Below are 18,168 nucleotides of genomic sequence, written 5' to 3'. Positions count from 1 at the left end.
ATGATGGCGTTTCCACGGTAACTACGGAGCCTCTGAACATCCAAATAGGTCATATCTGATGACCATGAAAAAATGACAAACGATATTTTACAACATTTGTGAACACGTATTGATAGGATAAGTGGATCAACAGGAATTAAACAGTTCAGATCAGTAGATGGTTTTGGTCGATGGTGAATAGTTGGGTCTTTATGGGTTAAAAATTCAGTTTCAGAGATTCATTGCATTTAGCCATGGTCTGTTGATTTATAGCAGGGGTGTCAAACTCATTTTAGTTCAGGGGCCACATTCAGCCCAATATGACCTCAAGTGGGCCGGACTAGTAAAATAATAAAAGCGAAAAAAGTAAAATTACATGTTTATGTTTATGCATTTGGCAGATGCTTTTTTCCAAAGCGACTTACAGGGGAAAACCAATTAAATCACTCAATCAATCAAATTTTATTTATATAGCGCCAGATCGCAACAAAAAGTTATCTCATGACACTTTATATATAGAGTTGGTCCAAACCAGACTCTAAGCCAATTTACAGAAACCCAACAGAATCCTCCAGGAGCAAACACTTGTGACTGGTGACAGTGGCGAGGAAACACTTCCCTTTAACAACAGAAACCTGGAGCAGACCCAGACTCCTGGAGGATGGACGTCTGCCTGGACCAGTTGGGGTTAAAGAGAGAGAGTAAAGAAAGAGAAAAAGAGAGAGCGATAGAGATAGAGACTGGGGGAGAAGGAGGGAGTAGGGGGAGACACATGGAGGCAGTTGAGGATAAGTGAGTGATGATGACGAAGGCAGGAGAGAGGCAGGACCACTGCAGCAGGTCCAGAGATGATCCTGGGAAAATCTGTGATAATCCTGGGAAGAACTTTACTAAAATATTTAAAATTACATTATAATAGTGTTTACATCTACAAAGTTTCCTTAAAAATCTGAATAACATGAACAACCTGAAATGTCTTAAGAAAAACAAGTGCAATTTTAACAATATTCTGCCTCAGTTTGTCAGTTTATCATTTACACATGTACGTTACAACTTCCATTACAACTCCAAATACACAAAACATTTAATAACAGGCAGAGTATTGGTAAAATTGCATGTACTTCTCTTAAGACATTTCAGGTTATTTACATTTTTTGTAAGCTAATTTGTTAATATAAACATTTTCAAGTAATTTTAATTTTTTTTTTACACTAAAGCAAAGATAAAATCTGTAGTTTTTATTATTTATAGGTTATTATGATGGTATTTTACTGGTCTGACCCAATTGAGATTAATTGTTCTGTATGTGGAACGTGAATTAAAATGATTTTTACTCCATTGATTGTTAATATCTTCAGTGTTATCCAATCCTGCGGGCCGGTTTGGACCCTTTGGTAGGCCAGATTTGGCCCCCGGGCCTTATGTTTGACACCTGTGATTTAAAGAGACAGTTAATAAAAACAATCCTCTTTATAGATCATTGCATCCTCACAATTGATGATGTTAACAAATCTAAAAAAGTCTTTCATACACTTTGCTCTTCTATTCAGTCGTAATAGCAGTAACATTTGCCATTTCAGCCATCTAATGAAAACATAACTGTGATTTTTATGCCATTATTACCTCCTGCATGCTTTAAAACTGACAAACTACTTCGTAAAACAGGCAGTGGAAGGCTTTAAATGCATCAGTATGAAGTGAAAATATGAGGTGAAAGTGCAGACGGCACGTATACAAACCTATGAAATTATTAACTCATAAAAAAAAAAAAAAAAAAAAAGCTTCCTCTTTGTTTTATGAACTGTTTGTATTCCATTCATTTCCTTCCCCCTCTTATCGTCCCTCCGGCGTCTGTGCTGTTTGTTTATTTGCTTCACTGTTCCGCAGGTGAAGCGTTTGAGCCGAAAACAAAAAGCTCTAATTAGTTTCAAATGAGCCGATGATACCTTGATTACTTTGGCATGCTGCTAAAATAAAACTGAAGACGGGGAAATATAATTGGTATTGTGGACAAAACCTAGAGTTAACAGCCGTAAAGAGTCAGAGTCCAGAACAGGATTAGAAAATGTTACACCGCACCGATGCATTCCACTGTTTTTACAGAGCTGGGCCTGAACAAGTGGAAGTGGACATCAGGGTCAAATTATTTTTACTCTAAAACAGTATTTTGATTTACTCAGCATCAAAGACTTATATCTGTAGTGTCTAAAACTGTGTCTGTTTAACCCTTTCAGTTCAGTGGACAGTTCTTCTACAGCTGTTCTCTTGTATATTCATGGATTTGGTTGTTTTACTTGCATATCAACCAACACAGTGGATACTTATGCACCATCCCATAATACACTGCAATTCATATCATTACTGTAACATTCCTGTTCTTGATAAACCTGATCCGCAGCAACATATTTGAGTGTAAATCAATTTCTAATTGTTATTAGACTGTAACTAGAAAAGCACTCTGAGAGCGCAGACCTCCGTCAAGGCAGATCAGTGCCCCCCCCCAATCACCACCAAAATTTAATCATTTGTTCCTTGTGCCAGTATCAATATTTCCTGAAATTTTCATCCAAATCTGTCCATAACTTTTTGAAAGATCCGGATCAGTCTTTGCCATTTGATAGAACACCCCATTGTAAATCCCTGAGTCAAATTGCATGAGATTTGCACAATTCCCCCATATTGTGATTTCCACCATAAATATTAGTCCCATATTTATTTTACCTTTATTTTAAGATTCCTTGACCATGAAAACATACCATTAGCAACTGAATTCATAATTATATCCTTATTAGTTCAGTAGTTATTCACGAAAATCACATTTCTCTTAATGGCGGTTTTCTTCTGGATCTAGCTCCTTAAGTATTAAAGCTACATGAAATCCGGTGGCATACTCCCGATGCGGAACTGACTGAGCTACACGATGGCGCTTGTCAGAAATTTCTACCTTTAATATTAAAGGCACAGTAGGCCAAAAAGTAAGGGCACCCCCATTTTTTATATAAATTGAGATAAAATCCGCCTTCTGGATCAGATCCGGATCAGCCTTTGAAATGTGATAGAAGACCCCATTGTCAATTCCTGAATTAAATTTCATGAGTTTTGGTCAATAATTAAGCGAGATATTGGGAAACGAAAATTTTGGCCCCATTTACCACAATGTTAACGAAAATTTCAAAGTGATCCAGAATCCAGGAATTCATCCGGATCACCCCCAAAAGTTAATCATTTCTTCCTTATCCCATTTCCAACAAACCCTGAAAATTTCATCCAAATCTGTCCATAACTTTTTGAGTTATGTTGCACACTAACGGACAGACAAACAAACAAACAAACAAACCCTGGCAAAAACATAACCTCCGTGGCGGAGGTAATTAACAGGGTTTTTAAAAAAATTTTTTTAAATTGTTGTGTTATGTTGTTTTTTGCATATTATTTGAGTGAGTAATAACTACTATTATAGTATGTTAAAATGTGAGAAAAAATCAGATTATCAACATAAAAAAAACAAAAACATTTATTTCATAGTTTTCACACAGTATGACAGTAAATACATGTTTCTTTGCTTCAAAAATTTAACGTATGGTGTCCAGCTGAGTGGACATTTTTATACCTCCATGAAAAATAGGTTCATTGGAAAAAAAAAAAAAAAAAATTCAATCACATTGGGTGTTTTTTTTCATGTCTAAAGAGGAATAAAAACACTCAGGAAAAAAAAAATCTTGATTAAAGTTCTCATAATTCATGCATGAAAGGGTTAATTTGTACCTGAACTACACCTGGCCTCCTCTCTGTCTGTTTTTAAATCCCTTCTTTAAACCCATCTTTGCTCCTTGGCTTTGGAAACCATGTGAGATGTTTGAATGTATTATTTTTATTCAGTAGTTTTATTTGGTGTTGGTTTATTGTTCTTTTTGTTTGTTGTTTTTAATTGTACAGCTTTTTATGTTTTTAATCTATTCTTGTTTTTTAGCGTTTTATTTAGGTTTTATTTAATCTTCTTTACAGTACTGTTTTTTTTTTTTTTGGGGGGGGGGGGGGGGGGGTTGTTTTTTTTTAATACACGTATCTTTTTTAAAGTTTTAAGACACTGCAGATCTCTTCTGACATGAATTGGTAACATTATGTAGATCTCTCCTGAGCATAAACCCTCAGAATCACAAGCCCTCCCCATAGTTTTCACACAATTTATCAGTAAATTCATATTTCTGTGCATCAAAAATTAAACGTGTGGTGTCCAGCTGAGTGGACATTTTTGCAACTTAATGAAAAATAGGTTCATAAGAAAAATTTTTTTGTCATTATTATTATTTTTTTTTTTATTATTTTTATTTTATTTTTCAGAAGAAATTTTTTAATCACATTGTTTTTTTCACGTCTAAAGAGGAATAAAAACACTCAAGAAAAAAAAAATCTTGATTTAAGTTCTCATAATTCATGCATGAAAGGGTTAATTTGTACCTGAACTACACCTGGCCTCCTCTCTGTTTTTAAATCCCTTCTTTAAACCCATCTTTGCTCCTTGGCTTTGGAAACCATGTAAGATGTTTGAATGTATTATTTTTATTCAGTAGTTTTATTTGGTATTGGTTTATTGTTCTTTTTGTTTGTTGTTTTTAATTGTACAGCTTTTTATGTTTTTAATCTATTCTTGTTTTTTCAGCGTTTTATTTAGGTTTTATTTAATCTTCTTTAAAGCACTGTTTTTGTTTTTTGTTTTTTTTGTTTTTTTTGTTGTTTTTTTTTACAGTTCTATGTCTTTTAATCTATTCTTGTATTCAACTCTGTTATTTTGGTTTTTATTTATTTTTCTGTACAGCACTTTGGTCCACTGTGGTTGTTTTAAAGTGCTTTACAAATAAAGTTGGATTGGATATATTAGAAAATATCTAAAAATACAGTGTCAATTAAGAACAGTAAAGGTTATAAATGAATGGATACAGCATAAATTCAGAATGTAAACAGCAATGTGTAAATAAATATGTTCAAAATATATGCCCGTGTCTAATCTTATATTTCATAATAATCAAATATTATAATGATTTTGAATGTTTTTTTTTTTTTTTAAAAAACAGCAGAAAGATGTGTATTAAATATGGTAATATAATTATAATATAGTAGTTATATAATTATAAAATAAAATCTTTAATTATTCTGGTTCATCACACTGAACAAACACCTCACTCCATTACTTGGTTACCATGATTTAATGTCTTTTAAAACTAAAATAAAAATGATATCGGTTTTATTTGTGAATATAATGTACTCTCATATATTTAGAAAAGTGTGGTATGCTAAATATTTGCACTTTCCTTGAGGAACAGCACTTATTGGCACTTTTTTTCCAAATCTTGAATAACTGCTGTATATTAATCCTCACTTTGTTACTTTGTCAATGATGATAAATTCATATTTTTTTTAATAAATATTTGGTTATTATTCCTTGACAACATGTTAAAGCTTAGACTCACAATCTGACCTACAATGGTTGCTGTTAAATTTATATTTTAAAACAGAAATGGAATCTAATTCTTTATTTTATCACACCTAAAATTAAAAATAAACAAATGAATATTCAAAGGCCGTGTTGGAGACTTTGTAATCACATGGATTCAGATCACACACACATGTTTTGGAAATGCACAAATATTCAGCCCCACTGGGGGAAGGTTCACTCTGCTGTCTGTGATGTGTTAGGATATGCAATCCCAAATTCTTGTCTTGTTCTTTACCTCGGACATTTGGAAGAAACAGTGCATAAAAGAGGAGACAGATATCTTGTCCAGATCCTCCTGGCAGCTGAGAACAAGGCCATAACAAAGAACTGCTTTAAAGGAGTGATATTTTGCTTTTTTTTTTTTAACCCTTTCATGCATCGTGGTCACTACAGTGAACATCTATTCTACAGTTGTTCTCTTATATATTCATTTATTTTGTTGTTTTAGTTTCATATCAGTCAACACAGTGGATGCTTATGCACCATCCATATACTGCAATTTATTGTTCTTGATAAACCTGATCTGCAGTAACTTGTTTGAGTGTAAATCAATTGCTTGTTATTGTTACTAGACTGTAATTAACAGGTATTTTTGCTGCTGTTGTTGTTTTTTTTTTTACATTTTTTTTTTTTAAATATATATATTATCTCCATGAAGTGAGTAGTGACTAGTATTAGAGTATGTTAAAAATGTGAGAAAATATCAGGTTAGCTACATTGAAAAAAATGTATTTCATAGTTTTCACACAGTATATCAGTAAATATGTTTCTTTGCTTCAAAAATTAAATGCATGGTGTTCAGTTGAGTGGACCTTTTTGCATCTCAAATAGGTTCATAAAATAAATAAATAAATCACTTTTTTTTTTTTAATGCCTAGAAGAATTAAAACACTCAGGAAAAAAAAAAATCTTGATTAAGGCTCTCATAATTCATGCATGAAAGGGTTAAATAGAATTATACATTTTAAAACATTTCCCTGTGCTCTACATAAATTGTAAATACTATACTTGGGTCTGAATTCTTCATTAATTCAACTCCACACGTCCATCTTCAACACTATTTCTGAGTAATGACACCAGAAAGGTCATTTTGAGCGCTGGCCCTTTAAATGCACATGACCCCACCCCCCCTAGGTTGTTGACTGTCCTGTTTAGCCACTTGTGTTTGTTAATACAACCAACAGCTGAACATTTTAGGTAATCGGCTCGAAATTTGGACGTATTTTCAGTTTTTACTACAACTGCCGCTACTGACAAACAATTATGGTGTATTTGGAGAAATGTTCGTCTGAAGTCTTGACCTTATAGGCTGGGGCACCGATAAGGGGGTGGGGTTAAACATGACAAATTCATGGGGCCCAGCAGTGGAGGGGCTCCAGTGGACACAGGTTAGAAGTTGTGAAAATGTCGTGTAAGATCCGCTGTATAACAGAGGAATAGAAGTCAGGAGCATGTTAAGTTTCAGTTTCTTTTCACACTAACCTAAGTGATGTTATTTATGGACCCCACCCCAGTCTGATAGATTGAGAAGATACTGAATCTATGAAGGGTCCACAACGTTTAAGCTTTCATGGGGCCCACAATTGTATTGTTGATACTTTCTTGTGAGGGTCTTCGCCACCTTCTTTTCTCTTGTTTTCTCCCCTTCTTCTACACCCTCCCCCCCCATGTCAGGTCCGGCATCAAAATGTGGTTCTACAAAACTCATAATAAACACAGTAGAATATCAAAGGATGCTTCACGTACTTTATGAAGTTACCCTTGGCAAAGCAAATTTGTTCAGCACCAAAAGGAACCAGACTACCATTCTGCTGTTAGGACGCTGGACAAGACAAGTAGAAAAAAAAAAAAAGTAGTGTGAGATATTCCCTGGTAAAATGTCCAAATAAAAGAGGATACACAAGCAAAGGTGTCAGAAAAATGGGCAATGATGACTGGGAGTACAGTTGGTGTTGGCTGCTGCCTTATCGGTACAGACCTGTCAGCCAGCTGAGCCCATAAAAAAAAGAGAAAAAAAAAAAGAAAAAAGAATGGCTCTTAACCCTTTCATGCATAGTGGTCCCTACAGTGGACAGTTACTCTACAGCTTTAATCTTGTATATTCATGGGTTTTGTTGTTTTAGTTCCATATCAGCCAACACAGTGGACACTTATGCATCATCTCATAAACTGCAATTCATACCATTATTGTAACTTTGCTGTTCTTGGTTGGTTCTTGAGTGGAAATCAATTGTTAATATTTATTTTTTGCATATTATCTCCATGAAGTGAGTAATAACTAGTATTAGAATATGCTAAAATGTGAGAAAACATCAGATTAGCTGCATTAAACATGGTTTCATTTCACTGTTTTCATATCACTGTATGATATTGGGTTTTAAATACATGTTTCTTTGCTTCAAGAATAAAATTCATGGTGTAGCTGAGTGGACATTTTTGTAACTCCATGAAAAACAGATTGATTTAAAAAAAAAAAAAAAAATCACATTGGGTTTTTTTTCATGCCTAAAGAGGAATAAAAACACTCAGGAAAACAAAATCTTGATTAAGGTTCTCATAATTCATGCATGAAAGGGTTAATGTTTTAAAGGTTGCCGACCACCTGCTTTAAATCATAGATGATATACTTGTTGTGGAACATCTTACATATAAACTGAAGCTGAAAGAAAATCTCTTTATAAAAAACTGGGGAAAATGGCCGACATTCAGGAAAAAATGTGTCTATTAATGGACTGAAACACATTCAGGCAAACACAAGCTGTTCTTTTCATTTGTTTATTTTCTGGCTCCTCAACCTGAGGCGATTGTATTGTATTATACTGATAAAAATGAGAAATAAGTAAATATTGTAAAAAAAAAAAAAAAAAAAAACCAAAAGAAACAACTCAAAAACAGATATGGAATAATTAGTTTTGCTGCACAGTGCTTTCTCTTTTACTCGCTTGGCCAGGCCCGGTTATAGAGAGGCCACCCTGCACGTAAAACAGTTTATGTTGAGCTGCATTTATTGATAGTTAATATTTCATGAGTAGGATGTGCATATTAACCGTCCTCAAGGGCATCAGCACCCACTCATGATGCTTAAACCAAACTGAAGTTGTTTTTAAGAAGAAAAATCCACCCTAAATGCCAGGTTTTATCTTGAAATAACAGCATCAGTTTCACTTCAGCCACCACATTCTTCTTCAAAGACTGAAGTGGCAGCAAACCAATGCTCTTTAAAAACAGAAACAAGAGACAGAACATCGACACTTGAAAAAAAAAAAAAAAAACGATCCACCGGCCGCCGTTGAATCAAAGCCATTTAGCTCTCCACAATAAAAAAAAAACAAAAAACAGTAGTTCGAAGCAGTTCGCTCGACTAGTTGGATATTTAACTGTAAAAGAAACTGTCATGATGTGATTAAACATACTGTTGGTATTAAATAATAAACAGAAAATTCCAATGCATCATTTATAAACCCCAGCAACAACAACAGAATGGAAAAAGCAAACTAAAAAATAATGCAGTCAAATTAAAATGCATTTACAGTATGAATAAAGCAGATTCTACGTCCTGTCTGGTCGACTTCATTTCAGTTGTAAATACATAAACATTCCTCACATTTTGGCTGTAGCACATTTAAGAAAAACTGGCAACAGGTGTAATTTAGAGCTGATAGTGAGGGGATGTGGACGTATTATGTAACCACGATTTGGTCTAGAAGCAACATCTGGGAAATGTCAAATTAGTCCACAAAGATGTGAGAAATTACTGAAATTTGCTGGGATAATCTACGCATTATGGTGCAAACGAATAACTGAAAGATGTAAAGAATCTGGATGGATGTAGAAGGATGTAAAGGCTGATGAAAACACATCATGATGACTGAGGCCTTTGTCAAACACTATAATATACTGAACAATAAAAGAAACGCAAGTTTTGGTCGTTAATTTAGGCCAGAGTTCAGCTGTCCTGTTGAGTTGTCAACTGAGATACACATTACAATAAGTGAGTTGTAACCATTGGAGCGTGTGTTTGCAGGCAAACACGACCACGAGTGGTGTTGAGCACGTGTACAAAGTATCGGAGGTGCGGTACGTTTTGAGTGATATGGTAGTGGGAGCAACAGATGGGAGTGGCAATTCCCTTTGTTTATCCGGGGGCTATAAAAAGAAATGGTAAGATTCAAAAGTTACTGCATTACCACGATGCCTCGCGTTAACGATAATCTGAGAGAACGCGCCATCGGTATGCTTGATGCTGGTTTAACGGCTCGCAACGTTGCCAGACGTCTGCAAGTGCACGAGTCCACCATCAGTAGGCTGAGGGCACGATTCCGTGACACAGGGACCACTGGGGACAGACCAAGATCCGGAAGACCACGTGTGACCACCCGTAATCAGGATCGCCATATTCGCTTGGCCCATCTCCGTGACCGTCAACTCAGTGCTACAAGGACAGCAAGAGAGACCCACTGTAAATTTCACAGCTGGATATAAATATCTCATATGAAACCAATATTCATAATAAAACTCCCATATAAACCAATACCGAAACATACTTGCGTTTCTTTTGTTGTTCAGTATATGTTAGTTAAAAGGCATTTTCTACTTTAGTTTGAAGGATGTGGCATCCATTTGTTCCAAAAAAGACCTGGACCACTTGTTTATATGACATGATTTCCACTGACTTATTGTCCATCTCAGACATTCTTGAACTGACTTTAACCCTTAACCCATAAAGACCCAGTGCTACTTTCCTGGCATTTCCAAATGAATTTTTCTCTATTTAACCCTTTTTAACCCTTTCATGCATAGTGGTCACTACAGTGGACAGTTCTTCTCCAGCTGTTCTCTTGTATATTCACAGGTTTTGTTGTTTTAGTTCCATATCAGCCAACACAGTGGACACTTACGCACCATCCCACACACTGACATTCAGACCATTACTGTAACTGTGCTGTTCTTGATAAACCTGATCTGCAGTAACATGTTTGAGTGTAAATCAATTGTTATTTGTGAGACAAAAAGTTGTTTTTTTTTGTTTTTGTTTTTTTTTTTTTGCATATTATCTCCATGAAGTGAGTAATAACTAGCATTAGAATATGTTGAAATGTGAGAAAACATCAGATTAGCAACATTAAAATGTTTTTATTTCATTGTTTTTATCTCACTTTCTGATATTGGGTTGTAAACATGTTTCTTTACTTAAAAAATTAAATGCATGGACATTTTTGTAACTACATGAAAAAAAAACTCAATCACATTTTTTTTTTTCATGCCTAAGGAGGAATAAAAACACTCAAGAAAAAAATCTTGACCAAGGTTCTCATAATCAATGCATGAAAGGGTTAAAGAGGTCATATTTTGCTCTTTTAAATAGAATTATACATTTTAAAACATTTCCCTGTGGTCTACATAAACTGTAAATGCTCTGCTTGGATCTGAATTCTTCATTAATTCAACTCCACAGGTCCATCTTCAACACTATTTCTGAGTAATGACACCAGAAAGGTCATTTTGAGCGCTGGCCCTTTAAATGCAAATGAGCCACTTCATGCCCCGCCCCCTCCAGGTGGTTGGCTGTGCTGCTCTGTCTCTTTCAACCAACAACTGAACATTTCAGGTAACTGTCTCGAAGTTTGGACATATTTTCAGTTTTTACTACAACTGCTGCTGCTGATAAACAACTATGTCATACTCGGAGAAATGTCCGTTTGAAATCTTGACCTTATATGTGCAAATGTCGTGATGTAACTAGTTATAGACATCACAAATTAAGCAGGAATTAAAACAGGTTGTAGAAATCCACTTGATTTTTGCCAAAATGAATATAAAGATAGCTTTGCAGCACCTGGAGGGTTCCAATTCAAACTTTATGAACTATTAGGGTCCAAATACACAAATAAATGAACCAAAGACTAATAATAAAAGTGGGTTTAGCAAAATATGAGCCCTTTAAGTGATTTATCACCATTTATTGTAATATTATCCTCTGTATTTTGCATTTTTCAATGTAAATCATGTACCTGCCCGGTCCAAAAAAAAAAAACACCCCCCCCCTCTGGTCTTTGGACAAATCGCACCCTGATAACACCCATAAAATAATGTGTAAATCCGCGGCCGTTCTGGGCTTCCGTAAACACCTATAACTGTACTGATCATGTTCATCCACTTCCTCTGCTCTTTATCATCACACATAAAGTGTTGGAATGACAAGTGGATGTATTTTATGGACTCAGGGACACGGTACTGCAGCAAACTGAATACAGAGGAATGAAAACAAGTGGAGCCCAAGGTAAGAAGTGACGCCACAGCTTAACAAACGAATAGGTCGGTTTGGCAGCGTCTACTGTTGTTCTGGAACAGGGGTAAAGGTCATCTGGGTTTGTTGGCAGGCTGTGGTGGGGCTTAGTACAAACTGCTGCGACAACGGGTTTACAAAATAGTGAGTCGTTCTGCAGTGTAGAGGCTGAAATATTCAATCCTGTCTCATCTTTCCTCAGGACATTTCTGACACATTTCCGCCAAGAGGTTTTGTGATCACTTTGCTTTGTGTGTTTGTTTGTTCGCAACTTTACGGGAAAACTATTCCAACTGTCTTTACCAAATTGTACCCACAGATAGGCCTAGCCCCTGAAATGAACCCATTAAATTTTGGGTCAAGTCGGCCAAAGTTTAAGGTCACAGCAAGGTCACAAAATCTCAAATGTTCCGATCTGTCATCATTGAGCAATTTTTGAAAATTCATAAAAAAATTAAAAACGACTCCGATTAGCCTCCGATTTGATCCACCCGTAGCTAAGAACAATATCTTGTACAGGGTGACACAAAAAAACAGGAACTTTTTAACAATCCAATAAAACCAAGAGTGATGGAAGAAAAATATTTTATTCATAGTAATTGAAACCTTAAAACATGCCATTTAAGAAACAATGATGGAATTTTCATTTTTTAAAAATTACTTCCTGTAGATGGCGTCCTCCTGTACGAATGCATTCTTGAAATCTGCTGTTGAGATTCCTCATTGACCGCTGCAACATCTCAGCTGGGATACTGTGAATTTCATCCTGAATTCTCTGTTTTAACTCATCCAGAGTTCTTGGTCGAGTCGTGTACACTTTACTCTTGAGATAGCCCCACAAGAAAAAATCACAAACGGACAAATCTGGTGATCTAGGGGGCCAGGGAACGTTACCGAATCTTGAGATCACACAGTTACCGAACAATTCTCGCACAGCCGCCAATGATTGCCGTGCAGTGTGTGATGTCGCTCCATCCTGTTGAAACCAGGTTTCTTGAACATGTGGAAAATTGTTCAATTCAGGTGTAACGAAGGATTGTAACATCTCCACGTAACGATTCGCAGTGACAGTGACTGAGATCCCCTGTTCATTTTCACAAAATCCATGGTTACTAAAATGGGGGTGTGTTTACTTGCTCAAGGTCACTGTCTCGCAGTGCTGCCACTTGCTCATGTCCGCCATTACGCACTTCAAAAATTCCCGTTTTTTTGGGTCACCCTGTATTTAAATATTCTTTCCGTTTGCCATCTTTCTGTGTAAATATCTCATGTTACAACATGGACACCTGCAGCTTATAGTCAGGATACTGTGAATTTCATCCTGAATTCTCTGTTTTAACTCATCCAGAGTTCTTGGTCGAGTCGTGTACACTTTACTCTTGAGATAGCCCCACAAGAAAAAATCACAAACGGACAAATCTGGCGATCTAGGGGGCCAGGGAACGTTACCGAATCTTGAGATCACACGGTTACCGAACAATTCTCGCACAGCCGCCAATGGTTACTAAAATGGGGGTGTGTTTACTTGCTCAAGGTCACTGTCTCGCAGTGCTGCCACTTGCTCATGTCCGCCAATACGCACTTCAAAAATTCCCGTTTTTTTGGGTCACCCTGTATCTGGCACAACATTGTCCACATCCACTGTGGAATGTGGACTCTGTGGACATTTCAGTTTAACACTGAAAATCCCATATTGATTGGAATTGAATATAATTTGACATACACATGACTGGTACCAAGCTTCAACTTTGTATGAAATATCGTTCCGCTCCATTTCTCTTCCGTTCCTTCCGCTCAGTTGACTTTTGTTATTTTTTATGCACCATTTTCAAAAAAAATCATAAAAAATGCAATTCGTCAAATATCATTATGACATTTGTTTTGCACATGCATTGTTGAAAAAGAAATAGTCGATCCACACATGCACACCGTTCGGGGTGCTTGGCGGAGGTTTGCGTTCTCTGAACACTTGTTTCTCATGCAGTTGTTTATAAATTGGCCATTCTTGGTTCATCTTCTGCTCCTTAAGGTCTAGACTGGTCCTGGATGCTGATTCTGTGTTTTAACCCTTTCATGCATAGTGGTCACCACAGTGGACAGTTCTTCTCCAGCTGTTCTCTTGTAGATTCATGGATTTTTTTGTTTTAGTTCCATATCAGCCAACACAGTGGACACTTATGCACCATCCCAAACACTGCAATTCATACCATTACTGTAACTTTCATAATCGTTTTCATCATCATTTTCATAATTCATGCATGAAAGGGTTAAACCACATTATTATTATTTGATTATTTTAACTTCTTTTTAGCTCTACATCACAGGTGTCAAACATGCGGCCCGGGGGCCAAATCCGGCCCGCCAAAGGGTCCAACTGGCCCTTGGGATGAATTTGTGAAATGCAAAAATTACAGTGAAGAAATTAACAATCAATCCACCTACAAACACATACAGACCAATTAGATTTCAAGTGGGTCAGACCAGTAAAATATTATCAGAATAACCTATAAATAATGACAACCCCAAATTTTCTCTTTGTTTTTTTGGTGCAAAAAAGTAAAATGACATGAAAATGTTTACATTACCAAACTATACTTTTATAAAAAATTTGAACAACCTGAACAAATATGAACAAACGGAAATATCTTACGAAAAGTAAATGCAATTTTACCAATATTCTGCCTGTAACTAAATGTTTTGTGCGATTGTAATGCACATTTCTCCAGCAGGGCTGCCCTTTGTCACCGGTTCTGTTCATTATTTTTATGGACAGAATTTCTAGGTGCAGCCAGGGGCCGGAGGGGGTCCGGTTTGGGGACCACAGGATTTCGTCTCTGCTTTTTGCAGATGACGTTGTCCTGTTGGCTTCATCGAACCTGGACCTTCAGCGTGTCCTGGGGCAGTTTGCAGCCGAGTGTGAAGCGAGCGGGATGAGGATCAGCACCTCCAAATCCGAACCCATGGTTCTCGACCGGAAAAAGGGGGTCTGCCCTCTCCGGGTCGGTGGAGAGTCTTTGCCCCAAGTGGAGGAGTTCAAGTATCTTGGGGTCTTGTTCATGAGAGAGGGAAGGATGGAGCGTGAGATTGACAGACGGATCGGTGCAGCGTCTGCAGTGATGCAGTCGCTGTACTGGTCTGTCGTGGTGAAGAAGGAGCTGAGCCGAGAGGCGAAGCTCTCGATTTACCGGTCAATCTACGTTCCTACCCTCACCTATGGTCATGAGCTTTGGGACATGACCAAAAGGACAAGATCCTGGATACAAGCGGTCGAAATGAGTTTCCTCCGTCGGGTGGCTGGGCGCACCCTTAGGGATAGGGTGAGGAGCTCAGTCACCAGGGAGGAGCTCGGAGTAGAGCCGCTGCTCCTCCGTGTCGAGAGGGGCCAGCTGAGGTGGCTTGGGCATCTGTTTCGGATGCCTCCTGGACGCCTCCCAGGGGAGGTGTTCCGGGCATGTCCCACCAGCAGGAGACCTCGGGGAAGACCCAGGACACGTTGGAGAGACTATGTCTCTCAGCTGGCCTGGGAACACCTCGGGGTCCCCCCGGAAGAGCTGGAAGAGGTGTCTGGGGAGAGGGAAGTCTGGGCATCCCTGCTTAGACTGTTACCCCCATGACCCAGCCCCGGATAAGCGGTGGATAATGGATGGATGGATAATGCACATGTGTAAATGATAAACTGATAAACCGAGACAATATTGTTAAAATTGCACTAGTTTTTCTTATGATAATTCAACTTGTTCATGTTATTTAGATTTTTAGGGAAACTTTGTAGATGTAAACCTGATCATAATTTTAATAATTTTACTATAATTTTTACTTTTTTCACTGTTATTATTTTACTGGTCCGGCCCACTTGAGTTCAATTTGGGCTAAATGTGGCCCCCGAACTAAAATGAGTTTGACACCCCTGCTCTACATCGTTCCTGTCGCAGCCTAAATGTGACAAATAGATGTATAATGACAAATAAAATGAAGTTTCCTGGATAATACATGAAATTTGTCGCGTCCACAGAGTCCACAATGACATTTTAATTTGCATTTTCAATATTGTTTCCATCTGTTTCTCATTTGGGGCTGTAAATGTACTCCACTGGCATGAAAATAATAACACAAATAATAATAACAGAGCAGTTCTTAGAGGTGGAGGCAGCACACAGTGAAAGGCACAGATTCTTAACCCAGTCACATGTGCTTCACGTTGGTTATCATAATTCCTGCCTGGATGTATCGTTTCATAATTGGGGCGTGACTGTGAGGATTACACAAAGCTAGCGCTAAGCTCATTCTCATGAAATACATTGAAATACAGCCACATTCCTTATGTATGCAAGTTCCCATGTTCCCTTTATGGACCTGTTCGAGGCCCCATTAGTGAGTCCATCTAAACAGCATTCGCCTGGAGTCCATTTTTCTATAGCTTTTCTTCAAATGCCACGGGAAATACCAAAACTGCAGTAACCATCAATTATTTTGACCTTAGAGACTTATAGTGGCCTTAAATGAATTTCCGATGATTTATACTTGAATGATGTACTCAATAATTCAGAGATATTGAGCTGTAAGTGCATTGCGGAGGTTTTAAGGTCGCGTTTGAGGAGAAGAGGAGCCGGCTATTTACTGATCGTCTTTGGATTAAGAAGCTTTTATGTTTACGGTGGCCCTGCCAAACACTCCAGGCACATCATTTTGGCCGATAAATATGTCCGCATGAAGATGATGTGGAGCTAATAAAGACCTGTTATGATCACGAGTAGAGATGCAAACAGCAAACGCAGGGAGATGGTTTTCATTATTGTCGTACAAGTTCATTTGACTTAACCCATAACCAAAACCATCTACCGATCTAAAATGTTAAATACTTGTCGATCCACTAATCCACAGGTGTCCAACATGCGGCCCGGGGGCCAAATGCGGCCCGCCAAAGGGTCCAGTTCGGCCCCTGGGATGTTTTTGCCAAGTGCAAAAATTCCACAGTCTTGAACTGAGTTAAGCAAAAAAAAACTTTAGCTCGAATTAAGGAAAAAATCTTGAATTAAGCCAAAAAAAAATCTAGAATTAACAACTTTAAATTTTTTTTTCTTTGTTTTAGTGCAAAAAATAACATTAAATTATGAAAATATTTACATTTACAAACTATCCTGTAACACTAAAATGTGAATATCCTGAAATGTCTAAAGAAAATTAAGCACAATTTGAACTCTTTTTCTGCCTGTTCCTCAGTGTTTAGTGTCTTTGCAGATCTGATCCATAATGCACATGGAGAAATGAGAAGTTGAGGAATAATATTGTTAAAAATTGCACTAAATCTTCTTACGTTTTTTTAATTTAAATTTCAGTTTTTTCAGGGTTTTTTTTTTTTTTTTTTTTGATAGTTTACAAAAGTAAGCATTTTCATAATTTAATGTTTTTTTGTGTTTTGTTTTTTTTACACTAAAACAAAGACAAAAATTTTGAGTTGTCATTATTTATATGTTATTATTTTTCTGGTCCGGCCCACTGCAGATCAAATTTAGCTGAATATGGCCCCTGAACTAAAATGAGTTTAACACCCCTGCCTTAATCCTATCAATCCATGTCAATAATTGGTGTAAAATACAGTTTGTCATCTTTTCATGGTCATCAGATATGACCCCTTTGGATGTTCAGAGCGAGGTTATTATCGTTAACGAAAACCAACGAAATGACGAAAACTAGAATTTTAAAAATATTTTCCTTAACTGAAATAAATAAAAACTATAATTAAAAGGAAAAAAAAACAGAACTAACTGAAACTGTATTGTGTGCTTATAAAACTAACTAAAACATATAAAAATTATGGATCAAATTCCCTTCATTTTCGTCTTTGTCAAAGTTGGATTGATATGAAATCAATTTATTTTGCTCTAGCAATTTTAGCTGCAGGCACCATACGGAACTTCACGGTCCGTCACTTGTGGTTTAGAGTCGTCTTCTGGTCCTCACTCTACCTGGAAACATGGAGACTAAAGTTGGGAGAAAACAACAGAGTCCTGTCTGGGATTTATTTGAATACAATGGCGAAGAAAAGATATTAAAAAATAGGACCAATGGAACTGTAGCTTACCCGCCAAATTAAAAGCTTTGGGAAATGTATCCAGATGTCATTTATTATCACCCTGTTCTGTGTATTTATTATATTACAGAAATAACCCATGTTTTGGTCACATTCCAATCAGATCTGTAGAAAATTCAAATTCCAACTTGATATCATTGGTACTTACTGATTTATTGGATCAATCCACTTCCTATCTGTTATAATGGGAAAACTTTTCAAAGTCACACCAAATCCAGAATCAGATCCGGATCGAAATAATGTCAATACCTTGTGTTGCCATCGTCATACAGAAGCTGTATACCAAGTCTGAAGTCAATCAGAACTGGAGTTTGGGAG

This window comes from Sphaeramia orbicularis, chromosome 18, assembly GCF_902148855.1.
Source record: "Sphaeramia orbicularis chromosome 18, fSphaOr1.1, whole genome shotgun sequence".
Classification (NCBI taxonomy): Eukaryota; Metazoa; Chordata; class Actinopteri; order Kurtiformes; family Apogonidae; genus Sphaeramia; species Sphaeramia orbicularis.
This window is presented reverse-complemented; position numbering follows the sequence as displayed.